Genomic DNA, 16,880 nt, shown 5'->3' on the forward strand with positions numbered 1-16,880 from the left:
GTCTACGGATTTCATCATGGACTTGCTGCCATCAAAGGGTCACACCGTAATATGGGTAACCATAGACCAATTTTCAAAAATGGCCCATTTTGTCCCTCTACTGGGCCTACCATCTGCTCCAGAGAGTTAGCACATTTATTTTTCTACCATATCTTTAGATTGCATGGCCTACCAAAGGACATTATTTCAGACAGAGGTCCCCAGTTTGTTTCTAGATATTGGCGTGCCCTTTGCCGAAAATTCAGTATTAATATCAGTTTAACAACTGCCTATTATCCCCTAGCTAACAGACAAGCCAAGTGAATGAATCGCTTCCTGAAGGCCTTCCTGCGTGCTTACATCAATGACCGCCAAGACAATTGGTCCGAACTTTTATCTTAGGCAGATTTTTCTCACAACTCCCATATGGCCGCTGCTATAGGAACATCACCATTCTCTATTGCCTATGGGAAACAACCACGACCACCATTGCCCATAACTCTATCAGTGCCATCTCCTGTGGCACAGGCTACTGCGGATGCCCTTACGACGTTATGGGAGCAGACAAATCTCCACTTGAGTCAGGCCACTTCCTGGGCCAAGAGAACTGCTGACAGTCGATGTTGCTCATCTCCTGAATTCATTCCTGGCCAGAAAGTATGGTTAAGTACTCAGTATATCCAACTTCGAATACCGTCCCAGAGATTCGCTCCTAGATTTAGTGGACCTTTTACAGTTACCTGACACATTGGACCCATTACATATCAGCTTCGGCTGCCTCCTACGCTGAGAACACATAATGCATTTCATGTATCGCTCTTAAAACCCGTGGTTCTATTCTGGCTGGCCCAGAAATCTCCTGAGCCACCTCCACTTGTGGCAGAAACTGATACGATGTACAAGGTACATGAAGTTCTCGACTTCCGCCATAGGGGCCGCCGGTGGGAATACCTCCTTTCCTGTGAGGGCTACAGACCTGAAGAAAATTTGTGGGAACCAGCTCAAAACATCCTGGATAAAACTCTCCTCCTGAATTATCATCGTGCTCATCCGGGCAAATCCCAACCTCCAAGAGGGGGACGTAAAGGAGGGGTTACTGTTATACGTGCCATTCGCGGCAGACCCGAGGCATGGCCCTCTCACTTTTCTACAAAGACTCCAGCTTCTGGTTCCTCCTTGCTAGCGGCGGTGGGCCGCCAGCTCCGACCTTGGCCCTCCCCCGGTGCCTCCGGCTCCACCATAGTCCCCAGCATTTCAGGTCAAGATACCAGTGCTCATAGGTCCGCTCCGCATAGCCCACTGAGAGACGCCACTACCCACGCTGCGCCCCTCCCTAGGCGCGTGCAAGCGCATCACTGATCCTTAAGAAGGGCCCGCGACGGGAACCTGGTCACAGCCCCGGATGATGATGTCAAACACGTCAGTGTATTTAAGCTCAGGCCTCACTCCATAGCGTTGCCTTTGCAACAGGTCTCCTCGCTACTCGAGTACTCATTGCTGCTAGAGATTCGTCTCTACTCCTCATCCTGATCCTCGTTGTTCCTGGTTCCTGTTCTCCTCGTTCTTGCCTTGCCTATGTTTTGGATTGACTGCATGGACTTTGACTTTGCTACGCCTGACTATGCTACAGCCTATTTCCAGACCCAGACCTCTACTATGCCTGACTACACTACTGCCTATCTCCAGTCCCTGACCATTGCTTTGACTGACCAACGTTATTGACTTTTCCGTGATCAGACCACTGCTTCAATTGACCATCATTATTGACTTCTCCGTGATCAGATCTCAGCATCACTTACCACAACCCTTGGATTGCCACTGGCCTTGATCCAAGCCTGTCATTGATGCTTCTCCTAGCCTACTCCCTGGATGTGGACTTAATAGGCTTCAGCCTACCTTTGCTCGCATGCCCCCAGTCAGCTCTGTTCCTTTGCCGCCCGAGTTCCAGTACCTATCCCAGTCCAGAGTAGGACCACGCCATCTATCGCCTGCTGTCTCTGGGTTGAACCAACATCTCCTGGTATCCAACCTCGAGGCCCACCTGCCGGTCCCGGCACCCAAAGGCTCAACCCGCGGGGAACGAGGGCTGGTATAGGTGAATCTCCAGTGGCCTCTGCCTATCAGCCCACTCCACCTGCCGACAATGGGGACCCGTAGTTCCTCGCTTAAGGGTTGCATCAACCCCACCTCGGTCCAAGGGTTCACCTCCAATGCAACACTGTAGAGTCCTAAGTTGGGTTCTGGCAATAATTTATAATATATCTCTTGCAGGGTTTTGTTATTTTTACCCCTTTTTATATTTTACTTTTAGAATGAGTTCAGTTTTAGTTTGGTGGCAGCCTTTATGCTATTCCTCAAACTTTTCATTTAAATGTCTTTCAAAACCTTGATTCTTAAGTAAGTGAAATATTAATTTTATCTTATTAGTTGTAGGATATAGCTGTCGAGAGTCAAATGTTTCAAATTATTAAATAATCTATTAGATGTCTTGATGCCAATTTTAAAGCAAGGGTAGACAGCTCCAGTCCTGGAGAGCCACAAACCAGTTTGGTTTTCAGAATATCCATAATGAATATGCATGATATATATTTACATACAATGAAAGCAGTGCATGCAAATATATCTCATGCCTATTCATTATGGAAATCCTAAAAAACAGACTGGTTGGCACTCCAGGTCTGGAGATGTCTACTCCTGTTTTGAAGAATATTTGTGGGACCTTATGCAAGCTTTCTTTTGGAATATACAATCTGCTTAAAGCTACAATGAATTCTATCAACAGAAATCCTTGTAGACTGGAAATATTTAAACTTAGGTTAATTATATGCTTGCAGTTTCTGTGTGCTGACAACTAGTAATTATTCTATAAATCCCAATGCTGCACTTTGACTGTGTCTTGCTGGAAATCTCCTGTACTTGACAGGTTTTCTTTTATGTTTTACATGCATAGTAACTTCAATTACTTCATGTCATACAAAATCATACTAATTGGTACTTGTTGCAATTTCTGTCAAAATAGTAGCAAATAGAATCAATGGATGCATTCAAAAAATGTTGTTCATACTTTTTCATACGCTTCAGGATGATGCAACTTAAAATACAAAATTTAGCAGATATTTTGAAGAAATTAATAATAATAATAATTATTAATCATTTTTATAGTGCATATCAAATGTACGCAGCAATGTAAAGAGACACATAATGGAAATTCCTACTTACTAGAGCTTAAAATCTATTCAAGACTGATTGACAAGACATACAGACAAAATACAAATTAGAAGCTTTCAATGATTGGGCAGGAATAGACCAGGATGGTTAAAGATAGGATTAATTGAGAAGGAACAATTTTACTTGAGTCCTCTTAAGAATCTATACAAGAAAACAGCTAATGGGATAGATAGGACTCTAGAAAGAGGATGATTAGGTAGGGTTAACTTTGAGTCACAGAGTAGTGTGATGTAGTGCAGCGCTGCCGGGGGCAGGAATGGATAAGATACCATAAGGCGGCTGGTAATACTAGAGCCAGCCAGCAGGGGGAGCAGGTGACGGCGAGAAACTACAAATCCCAGGTTCCTAGAACCACCACCTGACCTGTAGAGTGAGCCTGGAGGAGAGCAGGTGGCAGACTTGGACTAATGAGTCACACAGGTGAGCCTAGGGAGCTAGAGGAAGAGGGCGTGCCTAGGTAGCGGCAGTGGCCAGAAAAAGCCAGTGCCAGGAAGCAAAAGGAGAGAAGGAAATGGAGGTAGGTTCCGGGGGAGAGGAATCCTCCAGCTGTCTCATGGGTACAGCCTAGCCAGAAAAGGGAAACGGATAACCTGTACCCTAAGGGAAGTTAGGGCAGGGGTGTTTGCTGGTGAACTGGAGAGCCGGGGGGGCTCAAACAGTACCTTTGCTCCAGCACATGTGTTAAGGGGTTTGCTGGTGAACTGGAGAGCCGGGGGGGCTCAAACAGTACCTTTGCTCCAGCACATGTGTTAAGAGGTTAGACTGCTGGAGAGCGAGGGCAGGGTCATTTGTTCAGCTCCTGAGGGGACGGAGCCAATGTAACAGATTCAGCTACTCTGCTTTATAAAATTGCTTTGAGGAACCTCTCTCTCTCTCTCTCTGTTATCTTTGGGGGTTGGGGGACTGCTTCAACCCCACTCCATTCAAAGAGAACCCAGAAGCCCCGCAAAACCAGGGCCAGCGGAGACCTGAACCTAGGGAGTCCTGTGTGACTGACGGACTCCAGGGATATCCAGGACTCGCAAGGGGCCTGAACCAGAGGCAGAAGAGTGGCACCCAGGGCAGCACGGGCGGTGAGCCTTCACAGTAGTAATCCGAGTAACATTAAGGATCTGAATATGAATGTTGTAATGTAAGCCCATGATCAAAGTTCTTGGGAATATGCAGATTAAAAGTGCAACAAACTAATTAATTAATTAAACAGATAAGGATCCTATCCCTACCACCCATCCCTCCCATCCGAAAAATGCCAGGGCCAGGATCCTCCCTGGCCCCTACTTACCCAGTCCCTGGAGGATCTGATGATGAAGTCTAGGCCATGGTAGGTTGCTGCAACCTCAGCCTAGGCTCTAAGAAAGGCCCAGGCTTCAAGGTCTGGTCCTGATGCCAGGGCCAGGTCAGGAGATCAGGACCTGATGCCTGTGTCTTGGTCCAAACCGAACCTGAAAGCCTGGTCCCAGCACCTAGGCCTTCCAAATTTAAAAAAACCCTGGTGTTTGAGGACTCGGGGCACTCCCTAGCCCCGGGCCTGTTTGATGCTTTGGTTGAAAATGGCACCAACCTAACCTTGTCCCGAGCACAGGATAGGGGCAATGTCCAGGAATTGGACATTGGCCATGTGGATAAGGTCTAATCTCTGGGGTAGATTTTCAAAGGGGTACGCGCGTACCCCCCGAAAACCTACCCCAAACCCCCCCTGCGCGCGCCGAGCCTATTTTGCACAGGCTCAGTGGCGCACGCAAGCCCCGGGACACGCGTAAGTCCCAGGGTTTGCATGGAGGGACGTGTCGGGGGGGCATGCCAGGAGTGACGTGGCGTTTCGGGGGCATGTCGGGAGTGACGCTGTGTTTTGGGGGCGTGTTTGGGGGCGTGGTTCCGGCCCGGGGGACTTCCGGGGGCGTGACAGCGGCCCCTGGACCAGCCCCCGGACCGGAACATGGAGCGCGGCAGCCGGCCCGGTGCGCGCAAAGTTATGCCTGCTTTGAGCAGGCATAACTTTCGTAATAGAGGTAGGGGGGAGGTTTAGATAGGGCCGGGGGGGGGGCGTTAGGTAGGGGAAGGTTGGGGAGGGGAAGGTGAGGGGAGGGCGGAGGGAACGGAGGCAGGCTGCGTGGCTCGGTGCGCGCAGGCTGCAGATTTTGGGCAGCCTTGCACGCGCCGACCCCGGATTTTAATGGGGTAAGGTTATGAGCAGGGAGACTAGAATATGTAAGGCCAGCAATGTGAGTGCCATAAATGTAGGCTGCAAGGGAAAAAATAAAGATACATAATTGTGCAGAAGCAGCAATAGGACAGAATTTACCTCAAGGGAATATTTGATTTATACTAAGACATATAACACTATAAAGTGGTCATAAGTGGGACAGGGTGATTGGTTAGTGTGATCAGACTAGCTTTCATAGATAAAAGTAAAAGAGAACATATCAAATAATCATCTCACTGACTCAACAAGTAAATGCATATACTCATTATAAGATATAGGACTGGATAATGCTACAAAATGCTTGGACTGTAGAGATTTATAAGACCTGCATTAATTCAGACAGTGTCATTAACTTGAAAACTTAAAACTTGAAAACTTAAAACTTAAAACTTAAAACCTTAAGCACAGAAGCCCTCCTCATCTCTATGACTGACCACATCATCCTAGGCTTAGACAAAGGACAAGCCTTCCTTCTGATACTACTCGACCTTTCGTCTGCATTTGATACGGTTAATCACTCCCTTCTCATCAACCAACTAACAGCCATAGGTATCTCAGGCACTGCCCTATCATGGTTCAGAACCTTCCTCAGCAACAGAGGATATAAGGTTAAGATTCATAATAAAGAATCCTCTCTTCACCCCGCGTCAGTAGGAGTCCCTCAGGGCTCATCCCTGTCTCCTACCTTGTTCAACATTTATCTGTTACCCTTATGTAAACTTCTCACCGACCTCAATCTCAAACACTTCCTCTATGCAGACGATATCCAGGTCTTGATCCCCATCGAAGAGTCACTCGCAAAAACTCTGTCTCACTGGGAAACCTGCCTCCAAAATATCAAACAGCTTCTCACAAGTCTCAACCTGATACTAAATTCATCAAAAACGGAACTTCTACTCATCACACCAGAAAACAGCTCCCTCACACTCACCCATCCTACCGTACCAATACTACACAAGTAAGAGACCTAGGAGTTCTAATTGACAATCACCTAAACCTGAAAGCCAACATCAACAAAACCACCAGAGACTGCTTTTATAAGCTCCAAGTGCTGAAAAGAATACGACCTCTCTTCCACACACATGACTTTAGAACGATTCTACAATCAATCATTTTCGCAAAGCTGGACTATTGTAACACCATCATGCTAGGTCTCCCCTCATCACACACCAAACCATTGCAAATGGTCCAAAATGCCTCCGCCCGTATACTCACTAACACCAGGAGAAGAGAACACATAACCCCTATCCTGATGGACCTTCATTGGCTGCCCATACACTTCAGAATAATCTACAAGGCCATTCTCACCATTTTCAAAAACATCCATCAATTAGCTCCAATCGATCTCCATATCCCCCTCCGATTACACCACTCTACAAGACCGACAAGAGATGCTTACAAAGGTTCACTTCAAGTACCTCCAGCCAAAACTACCAGACACATCACGCTTAGAGATCGGGCATTCTCCACAGCCGGTCCAACTTTATGGAACTCCATTCCCCCGGATCTTAGAATGGAACCCAGCATCTCAACATTCAAGAAAAAAACTCAAGACGTGGCTGTTCACGCAGGCATTTCCTAACTCCAACATTATTTAATCTCCCATCAATCAACACGCTTCGCTAGTAATAACGTTAATAAATGTTATTTATTCAATGCTATCTATACTTATATATAATTATCTGATCTTCATTTTCCTTCTCACTCCAAGTTATTGATTTCCTTGTTATATGTAACTGCTTTTTCTGCACTATTGTTCAAATTGTAAAGTTTTATTATTATTGCACCCCTGTTTCTTGTGAACCAGCATGATGGGACTATCGTCCTGAATGTTGGTATATAAAAAAACTTAAATAAAAAATAAAATAAAATAAAAAACCTAAATAGTGGCATTTTCAAATGGGTACATAACTAAAATATTGACTAGGTGTATAATAAACATATTTTTGTTATGACAATCAGTTATCACATATGAAATAAAGGTCCATATAATGAAAGGTGCACAATGACTTCTGTGCCATGGATGGGATGATTTCTGAAATCAATGACACATGACGTGTACAGTTCTCTAAGCAGGGTGGATTTCTAACATCAGAGCATAGCCTCTTAAATCAGTATTAGATGTATATGTTCTTAAGGCCTAATATAAGAGCAAAACAAATTCAAATTAATTAATGAGACAAATTCCATCATGGCCTTAACTCCCTGCATTTAGTAATCTGTACATCTGCATAATATTCCCTCTTTATTATTAGGTAAATAGTCAGGACCACAAACAACTTAAATGCTCAGACATTACACAGAAACATGCATTTCACTAAACTGACACAGATTCATTCATTGCATTCTTCAGGTGTCATGACACGCAGATAATACAAAAAGACAGATAACAATTAACAAATTTGAGCTCAAAAAGTAGACCAAAAAGTATTTGGATTGATCCAAAATAAAACAAAAGTCAAAATTAAAATGATCTATTTAAAAATGAAAAAATCACACTAAGGAAAAATATAATCTTCAAGCTTTAAAGCTCTAATGGCAAAGAAGGTGTTTTCTTTTTCAATCTGGAAAGATATAAAATCTGGCATACAATAAAGTAAGGTAATAGTTAAAGTGAAATTACAACATCATTGAAACCACACAATCTGATATACTTTAATTCAACAGATAGCAGTCAAGTGAATTTCTTGTTTCTTTTGTTATGCACCTGGGAGGCACTACCACAAGGTGTGGTGAGTGAGCTGTTCTCCATCTGCGATTTAAACTCTTTTGTCTCCTTTTCCTAAGGTGATAATGTTAGTGCTTTGTAATTCAAATATTGAAAATCTGCCACCTTAGTTAATGGTCATGCAAATGCACAGTCAATACTTGTACCATGGACTCCTAGCTTAATTCCTAAGAATGAAACCTAGGACAGACAACTTTTTACTTTGTTAAAATTTATTTTATTTCCTTCCTATTTTGTTTGTAAAAGTAGCTCTGTAGTGTGCATTGCACAGATCCTGTAAATCTGTACTTAATGGATTGTTTAGATAATCACTAATTTACCAGCTGGAAGTCTGAAGGTCTTGGGACAAGATTTTAAAAAGATAGAAGGGATTTAATTGAATTTCCACTGAATCTATACTCTGCACTTTACCATAACGGTCTTGTTCAGTTGCCCATACTGAAACAGGCACCTATGGAAACTGTTCTTGTCTGTATGTGAAATTAACAAACTGGCTGAATGCACTACTTTGGAGATTGGTGCAAAAGAAAGCTCTATTTCCAGGGCTTGTAACAAATCCCTGCCTAACACATTTACTGGACAATCTGGTGCATATAAAAACTGGCTTGTTACTTCTTTTCATTGTAACTGTATACTAGTTTTAGCATGGGTTCTCCTGCTCCTGCCCTAATTTGCACCACTCCTAGCAGTCATTGTGTATAACCATTCCCTGCTCTATATCTCTAAATCTTGGGAAATCGTCCTGGTCTGCCTTTCCCACTAATTCTATTATATGGAGGATTTCTTTCAGGATTTGTTCTATATTTATGTGCAAAATGTCCAAATTTCCCCACAATATCAACATTCAATACCTGTGCTCCTATCAGGATCAAACTTAGCTCCTTATGAAGGGCTAAACACCTCTGCCATTTATTCTTCTTCTAATGCTTCCCATCCTTCTAGATTACTGCATCTATTAATTAATCCTTGGGATACCAAGCATTACTTCCACTGGTTCCATATTCCACATCATCTAAAACCCATTTACCCCAGATACTTTCTCAGCAGCTATTCTATCCAGAAACACTTTTCCCTCTTTCCACTTATTTAATTCCTCCATCTGCCTAGAATATAACTTAGTTGGGAGTTTAGTTAAATCTTCAGCTCCTTTACTCTTTTCTCTAGCATACAAATCACTATAATGACAAATATTGAGAAACATTTCTAACCATAGTTTATTTTCCAGCCCTGGTCACAAAGAACAAAGAGTCTGTAAATTTGGAACCCACATGCTAGTACATGGGCTGTGCACTGTTGTGCATAGGCCAATGAAACTCCTGTAATATCAAATTTAAAACATTTAAAGCGTAACAGAGAGTACCAGCTGGGTGTACCTAGCTTGCCTTCTTGCTATACGTACAGCCTGCAGCTTTCCAGTTCCCTATAAATTCATGCAGCCGCTGCACTGTTTGTAATTGTGCTTCCCTTTGTGCTCCAGTTTGTACACATTCCTTAACTGCTAATTGACAAGCTTTTTTAGTAATCTCTTGTGCTGAAAAGTCTTCAAAAGTAAGAGAGGTTCTCCAGTAGCTGAGACAAAGCCTTTACTATTCCATTTTCTTAAGTGTCCCGTCCCCCCCCCCATTTTCTTAAGAGTCCCCCAAGGATCTTCTCTTTCACCTACCCTTTTCAACATCTACCTTCTCCCACTCTGCCACCTACTTACAAATCTAAAACTAACTCATTATCTTTACGCGGACGATGTACAAATACTCATCCCGATCACAGAATCTCTATAAAAAAACCCTTAACCACTGGAACAACTTCCTTCAATCAATTAACCACCTTCTTGCCAGTCTCAACCTGGTCCTCAACACCAACAAGACGGAGATTCTTATCATCTCTCAAGATGACCTCAACACTCATCCAATCTCACCAATCTCTTCCCAATTATCCAACTCAAATATAAATCACTCTCCATCTGTGAGAGACCTAGGCGTTATCCTGGACAACCAACTTAACCTAAAGAAATTTGTTAACACCACCACAAAGGAATGCTTTTACAAACTGCAAGTCCTTAGAAAACTAAAACCACTCTTTCACTTCCGTGACTTCAGAATGGTGCGGCAATCCATCATCCTGTTGAAACTTGACTATTGCAACTCCCTTCTTCTCGGTCTCCCTGCTAAAACCATCAAACCTCTTCAGATGGTTCAGAATTCAGCAGCCAGGATTCTCACCAACACCAAAAAAAGAGAACACATCACCCCCACCCTTCAGAACCTCCACTGTCAGCCCATTAAATCCAGGATTCTCTTTAAAGTCCTCATGATTATACACAAAGCTAAGCACAACCTTACCTCTCTCAATTCAACAATCCAACTATGACTGCATACTTCATCTAGACCACTGTATATTTATCTCCTGCCTTATCTTCTTTCCAGCTTGTTGCAAGCTTCCGTTCTCTTTCCCTGTTGATTGTAACTTTGACTTATTCCTACCTATTGTTTAGCTTTCGTTGCACTTGAATTGTTACTCCAGTTATACCCTTGTTAAATGTAAACCGATCCGATATGGTTATTTACTATGAAGGTCGGTATAAAAAACTGTTAAATAAATAAAAAAATAAAATAGACCAATCAGAAGAGCCTACAAAGACACATTGTATGCCCCCCAAGCGAAAACATCCTTAAGGAAGCGCGCCTTATCGACAGCAGGACCCCATCAATTGAATGCGCTACCACCTGACCTCCGACAAGAACTTTGCCCGTTGGCATTCAAAAAAACCTCAAAACATGGCTATTCAGCCAGGCCTTTCCTGACACTTAACATACTCTCTCTTACAATCTGGCATCTCCTCTCACCGTTGTTTTTTCTCCACCACTATTTCTACCCATATCATGCATATATTCACTCACTGTAAACCGCATTTTAGTAGGTTCAACAGCTCCCAGTCTGGGACCCTTTTCTTTAAAAATCTGTGTATTCAAGCTCATTTATGTCAAGCTGTGCATCAGTTCGCTCCCTATATTACTTAAGCAATCTCATTCAATTTTTGTAATTTTTTGTAATTTTGTAATTAAGGTTGGCCCTTTGTTCCCTTTTGGTTTTTTAAGGCTGGGCCTTGTCATTTTGTCATATTGAATTCAAATGTTTGTCGCTCAATGCTTTAACCTAGGATTGTTTCTTAGTTCTCAATTCTGATATTACTTGTAAAGATTTTATAATCCCCTCTCCACAGTTAATTGTATCCTCTCTTCCTTGTATCACCCCCCAGCAAATTCATTGTTTTCATTGTTTCTCATTTCTCAATTCTGATGTTACTTGTAAAGATTTTATTACCCCCTCACCACAGTTAATTGTATCCCCTGTTCCTTGTATCGCCCCCGAGTGAATTTTGTAGTTGCATTGAAAACCGATGTGATATGTATTTTATACAGGAACGTCTGTATAGAAAAGTTAAAAATAAATAATGAATTAATGAATTAATTAATATATAAATATATATATAATGTGAAGCAGTGAAAACTGTCAGGGGACCCAGAGCACAATTCATGAATACCTATGCTACAGCACACAATTCTGCTCCCTGTGCAAACATTTCCGATGGTAGTGAGAACTGTTCACATCTAAGCACTTGGTCTATACAGTTATACTGACCAGCAGCAAATCCTGAGTTCGATTTTGTACAGGATCCATCTGTAAACCAAATATCTCCTTCAGTTAGGAGTTCATTAGATATAACAACTTTATCAGGTAGGGGCAGCCCAGTTATTCCATATGGGGAACTGGATATGCTCCCTCTAGAAGGACCTGAAGAAAATTAAATTTGGAATTAATTGTAATTGTCTAATGGGATACTATAGAAGTCAATAATATGGCTGAATATTTACCAAGTCTCGTAGTGGTAAAGGAGATGTGGGCATCCCCTAAAAGTATTTTAACTTCATGGGAAGTATGTAAAACAATTAAAATCCCTGGAACATGTGCTTACAATTTACAGATAGCTTCTGCACATGCCACAACCCCTAATTCACAATCTGAAAACCCCTGTTCTATCACACCAAACATAAATAAGAAATAAGCCATGGGAATTATATTGTCATGCTGAGAAGCAGCCGCTGCCCATCCTTCAGACCCATGATATACCCACAAATCAATCTCATAACTTAAATCAACAAGAGCCAAAGTAGGTACATTCAATACTGACTGTACTAGATCCAGTATAATTTCTGAGTCTTCTGCAGTTAATGTCAATTTACTTTTCTAGCAGGGCTGCCTTTAAGATGCCGTCTAAGTAATTTGACCTAGCTGACTACAAGCATGCAGCAAAGATTGATATAAGCTATGGTCACCTGAAAAGATAGGAAATCAGAGCAGCCATAGCAGGAACATAGGGTGGGGGCATCTTATTCCATTCAGTGTCATCAAGAACAGAATCCCTTTGCCTATAGACTTGCAAATGTTTATCTAACAACTGTCCTTTTACATACTTAAACCAATTTCATACTTAAACCAATTTAACAAGAGGGTTGGTTTCCATGAGCTTTCCTAATATCTACTAGATGACTCCCTGTCACCACAAAAAACTGAATGAAAAATGCAATATATCTCCTATGTCTGCTCTAAAATCTTTTAATATCTTATTAACTTCTACCCACATTCAATGTTAGTCAGTCAGAGAAAGCTGATGAAACCAAACTTCCTGAAAGAATCTACTAAATTAAATAATTTACTATAACTTTTCTCCACAACTTTAATTCCTCATCAGTCTGCTTATACCTTTCAAACAAAAGCAAGTCAAGTAAACCAGTTCTCCCCCACTGTGTCCTACTACACATATGAATCGCCTGGAGCTTTACCCTTCCACCTTCTCTTTACCTGCCAACCCAGTTAACTCTCCAGCTCCCAGTGCCCTTTCAAGTGCTGAAACTGCCATAACAATTGCAATGCAGACCCCTTACACTGCAATGCATTACACTACAGCAGAAATCAGACATAAATAAAAAACCAGATTGCAAACTACACTTTCCCAAACACTTTTCCTTTTTTATGTTCCTCTAATAATCCCTCAGCCTTGCAAGTAGGGCAAGGGCTTACAACCATAGGCTAACTGGCACTGTTGTTAAACCTCCTTGTATAGTTTTTCCAGTACACATTTATTAACAAATATACAGACAAATAATTCACAATCACTCTTAATAAATTCTCCAAGTAGAATAGTCTACAATGGGCGTCCCCAAAGTATATCAAAAGAAATAGTGCACTTGGCAAAAAAAGAAATCTTTTACTGACTTAACTAGAAAATTAAATTTGCAAATTAATTATATAGGCAGGATTAACTACTTACTGATCTGTCTTTCCGTGGGGCACTCACTTCTTCCGGGTACTACTTTTATTGTCTTCTGGGTACTACTTTTTCAATAACCAGTCATCTAGAAATCTTCTGTTTCTAGGAATTACTTTGCAATAAACAAAACTTTGGACAGCCAATTAAAGTCCAAGTTAGCAGCATTAGATCTGACCCAGTCCGGCAGAGTCAGATGTAAGACTGCACTATCGATGGCCGCAGCCATCCAGTCCCATCTGGGGTGCCGTAATGTTAAGCGCCATGCCATTTTTTATGATGCTTATGGCCAGGGAGACAAGAACACTTAGGGGCGGATTTTCAGCGCCCTGCTCGCCTAAATCCGCCCAAAACCGGGCGGATTTAGGCGAGCAGGGCCCTGCGCGCCGGTAAGCCTATTTTACATAGGCCTACCGGCGCGCGCAGACCCCGGGACTCGCGTACGTCCCGGGGTTTTCGGAGGGGGGCGTGTCGGGGGCGTGTCGGGGAGCGGGCCCGGTCGACGCGGCGTTTCGGGGGCGTGTCGGCCGCGTTTTGGGGGCGGGTACGGGGCGTGGCTATGGCCCGGGGGCGTGGCCGCGCCCTCCGTACCCGCCCCCAGGTCGCGGCCCGGCGCGCAGCAGGCCCGCTGGCGCGCGGGGATTTACGTTTCCCTCCGGGAGGCGTAAATCCCCCGACAACGGTAAGGGGGGGGTGTAGACAGGGCCGGGTGGGTGGGTTAGGTAGGGGAAGGGAGGGTAAGGTGAGGGGAGGGCAAAGGAAAGTTCCCTCCGAGGCCGCTCCGATTTCGGAGCGGCCTTGGAGGGAACGGGGGGAGGCAGCACGGCTCGGCGCGCGCAGGCTATACAAAATCGATAGCCTTGCGCGCGCCGATCCAGGATTTTAGTGGATACGCGCGGCTCCGCGCGTATCTACTAAAATCCAGCGTACTTTTGCTTGAGTCTGATGCGCAAGCAAAAGTAGGCTGTTCGCGCGCCTCTTAAAATCTACCCCTTAGATTTTTAGTTAAAGCATAATTTTTTATTTTTCAGTATAATTATTATTGGGAGATGCTGATGCCATGTCTCTTACATACTGACTATCAGCATCTCATCGTATACAGGAAGTGATCCTTCTTATATAGATAACATACAATATTGTGGAAGATTCTAGACTTGCGTGACTGCCCAAAGAATCATTTACATAGGTTGTCATGTCAACAGCATGATGTGACTTTCTCTGAACTGCCCTGATTACTTCCCCCCAGTTATGGCTCATTTGCCATCACTCTTGAGATAGTCCTTTGTTCTGTTAAAATCTTACTGGTCAAGGTAATTAACACATGGCTGTGTTTATAGAAAACCCCTGAGAAAGAGTGCCTCTGTAGTGTTCGTATGGCCTGAAGGTCCCGCCATTGGTTTTTCCTTTGTTAAGTTCCAGCCATTGGTTTCTTCTTTGTGACCCTATGAATAGGCCTCACCTTTCTGGTGCCAGTTTGACTGCCTTTATAGATATCCAGGGAAATTCTGCAAGTCATGCTCAGCAAGTCACTTAGAGTTCATTCAGCCCAGGCAGGCTAAAGAAAAACAAAGGATTCTGGGGATTTCCTTCTCCATGTTGTTTTTCTGTTCAGGCACACATCAGGTGCCAAGAAGAAAACCCTCCCAAAACAAGACACTTGGAACCCATATGGGCTTAGTTGTATTGTAACACATATTGGGTGTGGTCTTGACCCTCAGAAAGCCATGAGTAAACTGAATTATAATTACAATATAGTAAACTCACAAAACAGCACTAACTGCCAGGTCTCAAACAGTAACAACCCTACCTATGAAAAGAAACCTCTGCAAATATTACACCAGGTCCTAAAACACCAATACACCTCCTATTAGAAAAACAGAACAAGTCAGGCTGCAATAGATCCTTACATAGAAATTACATGCTAGCAGAATATGCCACCCCGATCACATATGTGGCACACAGATGGATCCTCACCCAACACAGAATAGAGAAACCATAATAAAGTACAAACAGAAACTTGTAGGCAAAAACTTAGAACAACAAGCCAGACTCTATGCAGTGCAACATTGGAAAACAGAATCACCATGCTTCATAAAACCTCACTCATAATAGTAACACCATAAAAATAAAAAATAAAAATTTCAAAACAGCTGACAAAAGAAGAAAATCCAATAATTAAACTCATATACAAATAATGTAAAATATTTCAAAACAGCAGACATCAAATAGCATGCAATAATTAAAACTAATAAGGATTTAAAGAAACCTTTCTCCATATCTGGGAACTTTGATTTCCATTCATGCTGAGATTGTCATGGATTAGGTAGCAGAGGCAGGATGGAGGCACACAATCATTCTCCTCTCTTTCTCTCACATGTTCTCTGTTTTCTCCCTACATACATATACACATGTTCTCACACAAACACATGCTCTCTGTACTCCTCACACAGACATATGCTGTCTTTCCTCATGTCCCCCCATATATGTTCTGTCTGTCCCCGATGCTGTTCCTCCCACACTCTGTGTCTCCATCTCCCCCCTCCCCCCAACATACATACACACACACTCTTTGTCCACTTTTCCCCACAACACACCTACACTCAAACACACACATATATACATATATGCTCTGACATCCATGTTCTCTGTCCTTCCCCCATCCCACACACAGACATGCACTCTGTTCTCCTCACACAAGCATACACAATCTGAAGCATCACATATGCACTATTTCCTTGGCTAGTGCAAGCAGCAGCCTCCTCTCTCTCTGTTCTTTGTGGGATATGTAAGGCATATCGTACCATAATGTGAAATTTAAATTGTCTGCTTATGCCTGATCTTCACTTTTGCTACTTCTTCAGATTACAAGATAAACTGGCAAAACTCTGAAATGATGCCTCTGAATGTCTTGAGCCTTCAAGTCGATCTCCACCAATATCAGATAAGACCTTCCACCCAGGGAATGAAATGCTCAGGCATTGCATTTCAGTCAGATGTTACTCATACTATTTCCAACTATGAATCCATACTAATTGATAAAATCAAATCGGCACCACTAGTTGGTCACCCTTATGTCATTCTTGGTGGGGTAGACTAGACTCCATAAAAATGGCCCTTGCTCCATGTATTAACTTTACATTGAGTATGATATCAAATGTATTCTCCCTCAGGGTATATAAACAAATGGATAAATATCTTACCTCCTTTTTATGGGGTGAGAAGCACCCAAGAATTGCTCTAAATAATCTAAAGTCCTCTAAAATCCAAGAAGATTTCATTTTCCCAATTTTCATTGCTATAATTTGCATACATACTCAGGGATGTATTGGCCTATTAGGGCTTCAGGCATGCCCCGGTGGGCCGGTCATCCCAGCACATGGTTGGTGTTGATTGCAGCAGCCTCATGCCTGCGGAGC

The 16,880-nt window shown here is 42.9% G+C and overlaps 1 protein-coding gene across 1 annotated transcript in view; it reads left to right on the forward strand.

Annotated features, from left to right (window-relative positions):
* The window catches only part of KLHL1 (kelch like family member 1), a 487,130-nt gene that overhangs the window by 213,392 nt on the left and 256,858 nt on the right, over positions 1-16,880 (forward strand). The gene's annotated exons all lie outside the window — the stretch shown is intronic.

The sequence above is a fragment of the Rhinatrema bivittatum genome, chromosome 5 (assembly GCF_901001135.1).
Source record: "Rhinatrema bivittatum chromosome 5, aRhiBiv1.1, whole genome shotgun sequence".
In the NCBI taxonomy this organism is placed as follows: Eukaryota; Metazoa; Chordata; class Amphibia; order Gymnophiona; family Rhinatrematidae; genus Rhinatrema; species Rhinatrema bivittatum.